Source organism: Nicotiana tabacum, chromosome 1 (assembly GCF_000715075.1).
Source record: "Nicotiana tabacum cultivar K326 chromosome 1, ASM71507v2, whole genome shotgun sequence".
Taxonomy (NCBI): domain Eukaryota; kingdom Viridiplantae; phylum Streptophyta; class Magnoliopsida; order Solanales; family Solanaceae; genus Nicotiana; species Nicotiana tabacum.
Window position 1 is genome coordinate 103,067,265 of NC_134080.1, and position 13,049 is coordinate 103,080,313.

Here is a 13,049-nt window from a genome sequence, read left to right on the forward strand (position 1 = left end):
ATTCAGATGGCTCCATATAAGGCTTTATATGGGAGACAGTGTAGATCTCTAGTAGGTTGGTTTGAGCTGGGCGAGGCTAGGCTTATGGATACAGACTTGGTATAGGATGCTTTGGACAATGTGAAAGTGATTCAGGAGCGGCTTCGTACGGCACATTCAAGACAAAAGAGTTATGCTGACAGGAAGGTTCGAGATATGTCTTATATGGTTGGGGAGAAGGTTCTACTGAAGGTTTCACCCATGAAGGGTGTTATGAGATTTGGGAAGAAGGGCAAATTGAGCCCTCGATTCATCGGGCCTTTTGAGGTGCTTCGGAGGATTGGGGAGGTGGCTTATGAGCTCGCTTTGCCATCTAGCTTGTCAGGGGTGCATCCAGTATTTCATGTTTCTATGCTCCGGAAGTATATCGGCGATCTTTCTCATGTTTTGGATTTCAGCACGGTTCAGTTAGACAGTGATTTGACTTATGATGTGGAGTCTGTTGCTATTTTGGAGTGGCAGGTCCGAAAGTTGAGATCAAAGGATGTAGCTTCAGTGAAAGTGCAGTGGAGAGGTCGGCCTATGGAGGAGGCTACTTGGGAGACCGAGCGGGAGATGCAGAGCAGATATCCACATCTATTTAAGGCTTCAGGTATGTTTCTAAACTCGTTCGAGGACGAAAGTTTTTTTAAGAGGGGGAGGATGTAACGACCCGGCCGGTCGTTTCATGAGTTATAGCCCTATTTCCCCTATTTCTGCTTCCTTATGTGTTGTTCAGCTATAGTTCATGTTCAGCTGTATTTCATCGTATCGTGTTGGTTGGTTCGAGTTCGGAGTTGTTTTGGAGTGGAATGAGACACAGTCTCTAATTTAGGAGTTTAAGTTGGAAAAGTCATTGACTTATGTGTAGAAGGTCTCGGATGTGAATTCTGATGGGCCGGATAGCTCCATTAGGTGATTTTGGATTTAGGAGTGTGTTCAACAAAATGGAAACATATATATTAACTTAATGAACAAGGTTTTCCAACAATTAACATGTGTACTCACTCGTCAGCACATGTACACGACATTCATATAACAATAGTACCAAAATCCTAAGGGGAGTTCCCCCACACAAGGTTAGGCAAGCCACTTACCTCGAACTAGCTCAAAATCAATCCGAAATCACCCTCTTGCCACGATTATCCAACTTCGAGTGGCCCAAATCTAATCAAATAAATTTCATAATGTGAATATAACTACAAACAACAAATTTAGCTGAGGGAATTGAAGCTAAAGTAAGAAAATAGAAAAATGCCCAAAAATCCTCCCTGAGCCCATGTCTCGGAATCAGGTAAAAATTACGGATTATGAACACCCATTCACTCACAAACACAATCAAACAGAAATCACCAAAATTCGATGCCAAAATCTCACTCAAAACTTGGATTTTCAAATTGGGGAACTTTTCTCCCATTTTCAAACTTTTACCCTCAATTTCCTTAAATAGAAGAGAAAAACAACAATAGATTATAGTATTATGAACAATTGCCCCCAAATTTTGCACTTGAAATCTCAAGAATTTTAAAATAGATGTCGAAACCAACCAAACCATGTCCAATTGCCCCCAAATTTTGCACACAACTCACTTTCAACACTACAGAGCTATTCCAACTTTTGGAATCGGATTCTGGCCCTGATATCAAAATCTCACTATCGATCCGGAAATTTCGAAAATTCAACTTTTGGCATTTCAAGCCTAAATAAGCTACGTACCTCCAAAATACAATCCGAACATGCACCGAAGCCCGAAATCCCCCAACGGATCTAACGGAATAGACAAAATTCCATTCAGAAGTCGTCTTCACGCTGCTCTAACTCCAGTCCAAATTCTAAAGCTTAAGCTCTCATTTAACGACTAAGTCTCCCAAAACACTCCGAAACTCAAAACAAATCTTCCTTGCAACTCACAATAGCAGAAACAAACACGAGGAAAGTAGTTAATAGGGGATCAAAGCGTAAATTATCAAAACGACCAGTCGGGTCATTACATCCTCCCCCTCTTAAAACATCCGTTCATCCTCGAACGAGCATAGAGACATGCCTGAAGTGGTGAAAATATGAGGGTAACGGCAGCACATATCCTGCTCGGTCTCCCAAGCCGCCTCCTCCACTGGCTGACCTTGCCACTAAACCTTTACTGATGTAATATTCTTTGACCTCAGCTTTTGAATCTGCCTGTCCAATATCGCCACTGGCTCCTCAACATAAGATAGATCCTTGTCCAATTGGACTGAACTGAAATCCAACACGTGTGACGGATCACCGTGATACTTCCCGAGCATCGAAACATGAAAATCCAGATGAACCCCTGCCAAGCTGGGAGGTAAGGCAAGCTCATAAGAAACCTCCCCAACACATCGCAATACCTAAAAGACCATTAAACCTCGAACTCAATTTCCCCTTCTTCCCAAATCTCATAATGCCCTTCATAGGAGAAACCCGAAGCAAAACTCGCTCTCCAACCATATAGGAAACATCACGAACCTTCTGGTCCGCATAACTCTTCTGTCTGGACTGGGCTATACAGAGTCTATCCTGAATCACCTTAACTTTCTCCAAGGCGTCCTGAACTAAGTCTATGCCCAATAATCTAGCCTTGCCCAGCTCGAACCAACCCACCGGGGATCTACACCGCCTACCATACAAAGCCTCATACGGTGCCATCTGGATGCTAGATTGATAACTTTTGTTGTAGGCAAACTCCGCCAGTGGCAAGAATTGATCCCAAGACCCTCCAAACTCCATCACACACGTACGGAGCATATCCTCAAGAATCTGAATAGTGCGCTTGGACTGTCCGTCCATTTGGGGTGAAATGTTATGCTTAACTCAACCCGAGTACCCAACTCATGTTGTACGACCCTCCAGAACCATGATGTGAACTGAGTACCTCTATCTGAAATGATGGAAAATGAAATACAATGCAGACAAACAATCTCCCGAATATAAATCTTCGCCAACCACTCCGAAGAATAGATAGTACACACAGGAATGAAATACACGGACTTGGTCAGCCGATCCACAATCACCCAAATGGCATCGAACTTCATCAAAGTCCATGGGAGTCCAACTACAAAGTCCATGATGATCTGCTCCCATTTCCACTCCTGAATCTCTATCTGCTGAAGCAAACCACCCGGTCTTTGGTGCTCATACTTTACCTGCTGGCAGTTGAGGCACCGAGCTATAAATCCAAATATATCTTTCTTCATCCGCCTCCACCAATAGTGTTGTCTCAAATCCTAGTACATCTTCGCGGCACCTAGATGGATGGAATACTGCAAACTGTGGGCCTCCTCTAGAATCAACTCCCGAAGCCCATCAACATTGGGTACACATACCCGACCATGCATCCTTAATACCCTGTCATCACCAAGGGTCACATCTCTAGCATCACCACGCAGAACCTTGTCTTTGAGGACAAGCAAATGAGGTTCATCAAACTAACTCTCTCTAATATGATCCAACAAGGAAGACCGAGAAATCACACAAGCCAGAACCCGACTGGGCTCCGAAAGATCCAATCGCACAAACTGGGTGGCTAAGGCCTAAACATCCATTGCCATGGGCCTCTCCGTTGCTATTAGATAAGCCAAACTCCCTAAACTCTTCGCCCGACGACTAAAAGCATCGGCCACCACATTGTCCTTGCCCGAGTTATACAAGATAGTGATATCATAGTCCTTCAACAGCTCTAACCACCTCCTCTAGCGCAAATTAAGGTCCTTCTTCTTGAACAAATGTTGCAAACTCCGATGATCAGTATAGATCTCACAAGGCACACCGTATAAATAATGATGCCAGATCTTCAAGGCGTGAACAATAGCAGCTAACTCGAGATCATGGACAGGATAATTCTTCTTATATACCTTCAACTATATGGACGCGTATACAATCACCCTACCGTTCTGCATCAATACCGCTCCAAGGCCAATCCACGAGGCATCACAATAGACAGTATAAGACCCCGAACCTGTAGGCAATATCAAAACTGGGGCTGTAGTCAAAGCTGTCTTGAGCTTCTGAAAGCTCTCCTCACACTCTTCCGTCCACTGGAATGGAACACCCTTCTGGGTCAGCTTGGTCATAGGTGTTGCAATATATGAAAATCCCTAAACAAATCGATGGTAATAACCCGCCAAGCCAAGAAAATTACGGATCTCTATAGCTAAGGATGGTCTGGGCCAACTCTGCATTGACTCCACTTTCTTTGGATCCACCATGATCCCTTCATTTAATACCACGTGACCCAAGAATGCCACAGAATCCAACCAAAACTCACATTTCGAGAACTTTACATATAATTTCTTTTCTCTCAAAGTCTGAAGCACTGTCCTTAGGTGTTGCTCATGATCTTTTTGACTCTGGGAGTATACCAGAATATCATCAATAAAGATAATGACGAACGAGTCAAGATATGGCCGGAACACGCTGTGCATCAAATGCATAAAAGCTGCCGGGCCATTGGTTAGCCCAAATGACATAACAAGGAACTCGTAATGACCATACCGAGTCCTGAATGCAGTCTTCGGGATATCTAACTCCCGAATCTTCAATTGATGATAACCTAAATGCAAGTCCAATCTTAGAAAACACTCATGCACCATGTAACTAGTCAAACAGATCATCAATACGAGGCAAAGGATACTGGTTCTTCACTGTAACTTTGTTCAACTGGCAAAAATCAATGCGTATACGCATAGAACCATCCTTTTTCTTCACAAATAAGACAGAAGCACCCCAAGGTGATAAATTGGGCCGAATAAACCTTTGTCAATCAATTCCTGCAACTGCTCCTTCAACTCATTTAACTCAGGATGAGCCATACGATAAGGAGGAATAGAAATGGGTTGAGTGCCCGGCAACAGATCAATGCCAAAATCAATATCTCTATCGGGTGGCATACCCGGAAGATCAGCTGGAAACACATAAGGAAAATCCCTCACTATTGGGACTGAATCAACTGTAGGGGTATCAATACTGACATCTCTTACATAGGCTAGATACGTGTCACACCCCTTTTCAACCATTCGTTGAGCCTTAAGGAATGAAATAAATCTACTGGGAGTGTAATCTAAAGTACCCCTTCACTCTACTTGTGGTACACCTGGCATAGTCAGCGTCACGGTTTTGGTGTGACAATCCAGCATAATGGGGCGACAACCAGTCCATGCCCAAGATAACATCGAAATCTACCATGATGAGTAATAATAAATTGGCTTTGGTCTCAAAAACACTAAGAGAAATCAAACACGACCGATAAACGCGGTCCACAATAAGAGAATCTCCCACAGGAGTAGAAACATAAATCGGGGAATTTAAAGAATCCCGAGATATGCCCAAATGTAGGGGAAAAAAGAGGACATATAAGAATAAGTGGAGCCTAGATCGAATAGAACCGATGCATCTCTATAACAGACCGGAACAATACCTGTGATGACAAAATCGGAGGCAACAGCCTCAGTATGGTTAGGAAGGGCATAGTATCTGGCCTGGTCTCCCCCTATAGGGCGACCTCTACCTCCCTGACCTCCACCTCTAGCTAGCTGAGCAGGTCGGGTGGCAACTAGTGCTGTAACCATAGCCTGGGAACTCTACGGAGCACGTTGTGGCTGAGAAGTCTGTGGAGGTGCACCCCTCCTAAGTCTAAGGCAATCCCTCACCACATGGCGTATGTCACCAAACTCAAAACAAGCTCTAGGAGGACGTGGCTGTTGTGACTGGCTCGGGCCAGATCTGCTGGACGGACCACCGAAAGCACCCTGTGCAAGAGGCAGACTAGATACTGAAGGTGCATAATAAGGCTCTTGAGGCCTAGGCAAAGCTGGAATACCATTGGCTGCTGGAAGAGCTGAATGTACATGGTGACTCACAAAACCCCTACCATTGCGAACTGCAGCTGGGGCACGGGCATCAGAATAATGGCCCGACTCTCGAGACCTCTTGGCCTCTCTATCCTCCCTATCCAGAGCAAGCATGCCCTCTACTCTCTTAGCAATGCTCACCACCTGCTGATAATCAATATCCATCTCTAACTCCCGGTCCATAATAGACCTGATGCTGGGAATGAGCCCCTCAATAAACCGGCAAACTCTCTCACGAACTGTAGAAACCAAGGCTAGTGCATGCCTACCCAAGTCACTAAAATGGATAGAATACTTAGAAATAGTCATAGTACCCTAGCGCAAATGCTCAAACTTCACGTGCTATGCGTCTTTGAGGCTCTGAGGGACATACGCCCTCCAAAACATATTCGAAAACTAGGTCCATGAAAGGGAAGCTACCTCAGCCGGACTGTCCAACTCAAAAGTACGCCACCGTTGATAGGCTGCCCCTCGAAGCTGGAAGGCAGTGAAAGAAACCTCGCTCGACACTACTACACCCATAGTGCGGAGGATACGATGGCACTCCTCCAAAAATCCTTGAGAATCCTCTGGTACTAGACCACTGAATATAAGAGGCTTGTATTCTTGAACCTCTCAAGCTTACGTTGCTCCTCCTCTGAAGCTAATACCCTATCCTCGGGCTGAACTGGGTCTATAGGAGGTACCAGTATAACCTCTAGGATCTGATCAACCTGAACTCGCTACTCTTGAGTACGGGTGGCGAGGGTCTTTTCTCCTCTCCCGGCTTGAGATGTGGCTGCATGTGATGACCCAACCAGTTGTCTCATGAGTTACCGCACCGTTTTCCCCATTTCTTCTTCTCATTACTTTGTCTATTGGTTTTAGGTGTGATTGGGTTTGTTGGCTCGGGTTCGGAAAGGTTTTGGTAAGGTTTGAGAAACTTAGTCTCTTTTGAGGAAGTTTAAGTTGGAAAAGTCAACCGTATGTTGACTTATGTGTTATAGGGCTCCAATGTGAGTTCTGAGGGTTTGGGTAGCTTCAGGAGGTGATTTGAGACTTAGGAGCGTGATCGGCATGTGTTTTGGAGGTCTAGAGTAGATTTAGGCTTGAATTGGCGAAATTGGAATTTTAGCATTTTCCGGTTGATAGGTGAGATTTTGATATAGGGGTCGGAATGGAATTCTGAGAGTTGCAGTAGTTCTGTTAGGTCGTTTGGGATGTGTGTGCAAACTTTCAGGTCATTCGGACGTGGTTTGGTATGCTTTTTGATCAAAAGCATAATTCGGAAGATTTTTGAAACTTAGGCTTGAATCCAATGTGTTTTGGTTGATTCGATGTTGTTTGAGATGTTTTGAAGATTGGTATAAGTTTGGATGGTGGTATATGGTGTGTTTGTGCTTTTGGTTGAGGTCTCGGGGGCCTCGGGGTGATTTCGGATGGTTGGCGGAAAGATTTGGGGTTGGTTGTGACAGCTGAAATTCCATTGCTATCATAACCGCACCTACGGCTTAGGGACCGCAGGTGCGGTCTCGCAAAAGCGGAAAGGGCCTGGGAAGACAGAAACCACAGAAGCGGTTGAAGAACCGCACCTGCAATGGCGCAGATGCGGATGGGCATCGCAGATGTGAAAGTGAAGGATTTAAGTGATGACCGCAGAAGTGGTCCATTGACCGCAAAAGCGGAACCGCATGAGCGATATTTTTGGTCGTAGATGCGAAATCCCTGTGCCAGAAGGTATAAAAGCACTCCTTCGCTATTTTTGAGTTGTTCTTCACCATTTGAAGTCGGTTTTGGAGCTTTTTGGGAGATTTTAAAGAGGGAATAAAGGGATATCGTGTGGAGGTAAGATTTTTGAGTCTAATAATCGATCCTATGGTATTATTTCACGGATTAGAGCTGTAATTAATGGAATTTAAGGGTTAAAATTTGGGATACTAGGGCTTGGTATTGGAGACCTAGACTTGAGGATTTGAGGGGGCATTTGTGGTCAGATTTTGGGACTTTTGGGATGTATGAACTCGTGGGGAGATGAGGAATCTATTGATGTGAATTTTATCAAATTCCGAGATGTGGGCTAGGGGTCAGGTTTTGATAATTTCGGGATTTATGTTGTAAATTGATTATTTTTGCATGGGCTTCGTTCCCTTAGCATATTTTGACATCGTGATTCTGATTTTGGATAGATTTGACGCGAGTTGAGGCTGATTCAAGGGGCAAAGGCATCGCGGTCTAGAGTTTAGACTAGATTGAGGTGAGTAATGATTGTAAATGTTGTCCCGATGGTATGAAACACCGGATGGCACAACGTTGTGCTATATTGAGGTGACGCACACGCTAGATGACGAGCGTGGGGTCGTGCACCGTTGGGGATTGTGACTTAGTCTATCTCGTATGACTGTTTTACCGTGTATTTGATTGAAAGACTATTTGCTATCATCATGTTTTGGGCTAAATGCCATATTTGGGCCTTGTGCCAACTATTTGAACCCTTAGGGGACTTTTCCTGATAGATCCTCATTATTTTGACTTTATACTTGTACTCAGTCATGCTATATTCTACTGCTTTCATAACTCAACCATGTTTACTCTGCTTCAACACTTAAAATGATATTTTAAATGATATTTTGGGCTGAGCATCATGTTTTACTATTGCCCGAGTGGCTTATGAGATTCTGACTGAGTAAGGCAGAGGGCCTATGTTGTGAGCGAATACTAATTATGATTATGAGGCCGAGGGCCTGAGATTAGTACGCCACGAGGTGGCTTGTGATCTGAGGCCGAGATCCTATGTGATTATGCCACGAGATGGCTTGATATTACGCTTGGGTCGTAAGGGGCCCCTCCAGGAGTCTGCACACCCCGAGTGAGCGCGGGTACCCATTATGATATGAGATATAGCCCGAGGGGCTAGTTATTGTTCCATGTGTTGCCCGAGAGGCTGATTCTGTTGGTATTGTGCCCGAGGGGCATTTCTTTATGTGTTTACCTATTCTAGTTGCCTGTCTTTTACTTGCTTAACTGTTTAAAGAGGCATTTTAAGAAGCTTAAACTGAACTAAAGTGACTTTGCATATTTTCACTGTTTCATTACTTTTACTTTCTTTTACTGCTTCCTTATAGCCTGTGATGTGCCTTACGTGATTTCTTATTTCTCAATTATCATTTATTATTATTACTCGCTCAGTTGGAGAACTCAATTTACTCTCTGCACCCCGTGTGCAGATTCAAGCGCTGCAGGTCCTGCTTCCGAGGGTTGAGAGCTCCCGACAGATTTCGGAGTTCACGAGGAGTTGCTCGGCATTCGCAGCCCCGTGCTTCTCCCCCCATCTCATTTCTTTTCTCTTGTTAGTGATTCTGTAATACTTGTGTAGACTCTTCATACTTGTAGTATATTGATAGATGCTCATGACTGGTGACATCCTGATGTCGGGTTGTGTTGGTTTTAATTCTTTAAATTGTACTGTTCACTACTGGTGGCTCCTCTGTGGCAGCTCGCGCGGGTGCTCTGGCTGCACCATGTGCGCGTCCTCGGCCTCTATCCCGGCCCCGACCTCTGGCGGCTCTAGCAGGGGGTGCGGGTGCCTGGTCATCTTCGGTAGCACGTGTCCTCACCATCCGTAAGAGAATAGAAGATAGAGGTTTAGTAATTCGAAATCAATAACCTCGCACGAAAGGAATCAAATGAAGTGGAATTTTCCTAACAGTTACATAGCCTCTCGAAGATAAGTACAGATGTAAGAGTGTACTATGGGCCGGGCCTGAACCGGACCGGGTCCGCAGTCCTAACGGGCCTAATGGGCCTGGTGGGCTGGTCTTAACGGTTCTTTAAAGCCCGTGGCGGGCCGGTTCTTCCTAGAAAGAACACGAGCCCGGGACCGGCTGGCGGGCCTGGGCCGGGCCGGGCCTAACGGCTAGTTTTTATTAAAAAAAAAAATCCAACGGTCAAAATTTAAAAAGTAGCCATTTGGGCTGCAATTTTGACCGTTTGGATGTTTAGAAAATAGCCATTTGGCCCCCAAACTTTATAAATTACACTTTTTCCAAATTCTCAACTATAAATACCCCCTAATTCTTTCATTTTTACTCACCAATTCATCAATCTCTCTACTATAATTGCTTATTTTATTGTTGAAATTTCGTGAAAAATTGTGAAGTTGGTGAATTGAAGTATTCAAGTCTTTAACGATTTTCAATTTTCAAGAAGTTGTTCGGCAATTTGGTAAACGCGTTCCAACTCTTATGTTTTAATATTATAGTTTTGTTAGTTTTATTTAGTATAATTATAATTAATATGGCATTTTCTTTGAAAAATATTTTTTGTGGTAAGGGTAAAGCTAAAATTGGTGAAAGTAGTGGCCAACCTACTACCCTTCCCCCGGCTCCCCGACCCAAACCTGGTAGACGTCCTGCTGCTCCTATTATTCTTGATAGTGATAACCCCTGTTTTCAATTTTCCGATAGTCAATTTTGCCATAATGTTGCACCAGGTCAAAATTTAGATGATGTAACTATGAATACTCTTTATCCTAATGAAACTATCTTTGAAAATGATGAGGAAAATGAGGATAAAGATGAAACCCAACCGGATTTAGATGATACACCTACTAGTCCTGTTAATAACCCAACTGATGTACCGTCCGAACCACCTGTAGAAACCCCTAGTTTTAATAGACAACCTTCTAAATGCCTAGAAACATCATTAGTTTTGAATTTTTTTACTCAAGTAAGAGAACAAAATAAGGCTAAGTGTAAAACATGTGGGAAATTACTGGCGCATAAATATACTGGAGACCGTAGCGGCACGGGTAGTTTGACTAGGCACATAAAAACACACCCTAGAGATAAAGCTAGATATTTACAAATGAAAGCGCAGCTAGAGGGAACACATGTAGATTCTGATGTTAACCCTAGTACAGGTTCAAATCTAGTTCAACCAGGAATTAACACTGTGACCGGAGGTATTTTATATTACGATCCAAATAGAGATCGTGAAGAATTAGCAAAGATGGTTACCGTTATGTGCTTACCTTATTCTTTTCCCTCTAATCCTAATTGGGTGCATTATATTAGAAGAGTTTTTAATCCTACTTATAAAGGTTGGCCTCGCGCAACAGTTAAGAGCGATATTTATAAATATAAACATGAATATGAACAATATTTGCGGTATTTATTTACTCATATAAGTAATCGGATTTCTATTACTACTGATATTGGTAGAAGTGGTAATGATTGTGATTATCTAACTGTTACAAGTCATTGGATAGATGAGGAGTGGACAATGCAAAAACGTATTATTGCGTATAGAATAATTAATTCATGTCACACAGGTAAGTTTATAGCTAACACTGTTGCAGATATTTGTAGATATTTTTGCTTTAGAGATAAAATAATGTCAATTTCTATGGATAATGCTTCTAGTAACACTAGTGCTATAGGCATACTTACAACAACACTAAATCCCGCATTTAGAAATATATTCCATGTTAGATATATTTGTCATATTTATCATTTAATTATCGGTGATGGTATGCGAATTTTAAATTTAGAAATTGAAAAGGTAAGAATGGCTCTTAATTGGCTTTTTTATTCAAACCGTAGAAGTAGACTAAGAGAATATTTTAAAAAATGTGATGAATATGGCCTTAGAGAAAGAAAGGTTCTTAAACCTTGCCCGACTAGATGAAATTATATGTACGAAAGTTTACTAGTTGCATATGAATATAGAAACCCAATTAATGCAACGTTTAATGCTCGGGTAGGTGGTGAGGATGATGATGAAATGCTTACCACTCAAGATTGGACGAATGTTAAAATTCTTATAGATTTTTTAGAACATTTTCAAATTGCTACAAATGCATTTTCTGGGCAATATTATCCTACTATTTCAAACTGTTTAGTTTATATTGCAGCACTATGTGATTTGTTTGTTGAATTTTCGGAGGGTGTGGAAATTTATCAACTTGCTATAAATGCAATGAAAGAAAAGTTTAAAAAATATTTTTTCCCTATCCCTCCTATTTATGGTGTTGCTGCAATGTTAAATCCTACAATGAAATTAGGAGGTCCTCATTTTTGGTACTCAAATATTTATAAGGCTTTAGATCTTTCAAATGAGGAATTTGCTACACTTGCAGATGCAAAAGCCTCAATTAAAATTAATGCTCAAACAATTTATAATGATTATCAACTTGCCTTAGAGCATGCTAGGCCAAATATTCCAACCCCTATTTCGTCTAGTTCACAATCGTCTAAAAGAATTGCGGGCTTAAAAGCACTTAAATCTTGCACGGAGTTCAGGGGTTCTCAAGGTGATAATTATGATGAAACTTCACATCTAAATGAGCTTCAAGTTTATTTGTCGCAGGGACTTGAAAAGGAAAATCCAGACGGCACTTTTGATCTTTTGGAATGGTGGAAGGCAAGGGAAAAACATTTTCCGGTTCTTGCAAGGATGACTCGGGATATTTTATCTATTCAAGCTTCAACTGTTGCATCAAAGAGCGCTTTCAGTCAAGCAAAACTTCAAATAGGTGATCATAGAGCGTCAATGAGGGAGAGCTTGGAAAAATCTGTACTATTCAGAGATTGGATCCGCTCGGAAAGAAGAAACTTTGGAATTGCAAAATCACAACCGGCGATAGATGAAGCTTATGAATAAATGATGGCGGAACTTGAGGAGGATGCTGCTTCGCCCGGAAGTGGTGATGAACAAGCTTCTTTTCCACCACCACCAACGCAACCGCCTCCGAACCTTGAAGGATTTATAAAATTTGTTAGAGATACAATGTAGATTATGGTGTAACTTGTACTTTGACATATCTTCTTTTAGTTTTTTTCCCTTTTAATGGTGGTATTAGTACCTTGTTGTGCTCATTCCATTGGGGGGAGGAAGACTAAGAAAGATATGCCATTTTTGGTAATAAAAATTATAATACATGCCCTTGAATATCTTTTTGCAATATTTTTTTGTCTTTAACTTGCAATTATTTATAAGCTATAATATATATATACATAACATACAATATATACTACAAAAAAATATATAACATACAATATATATACAATATATACTACAAGAAAATCTCTCTCTCCATATATATATACATAACATACAATATATACTACAAGAAAATATATAAGGTAATATATATACATAACATACAATATATACTACAAGAAAATC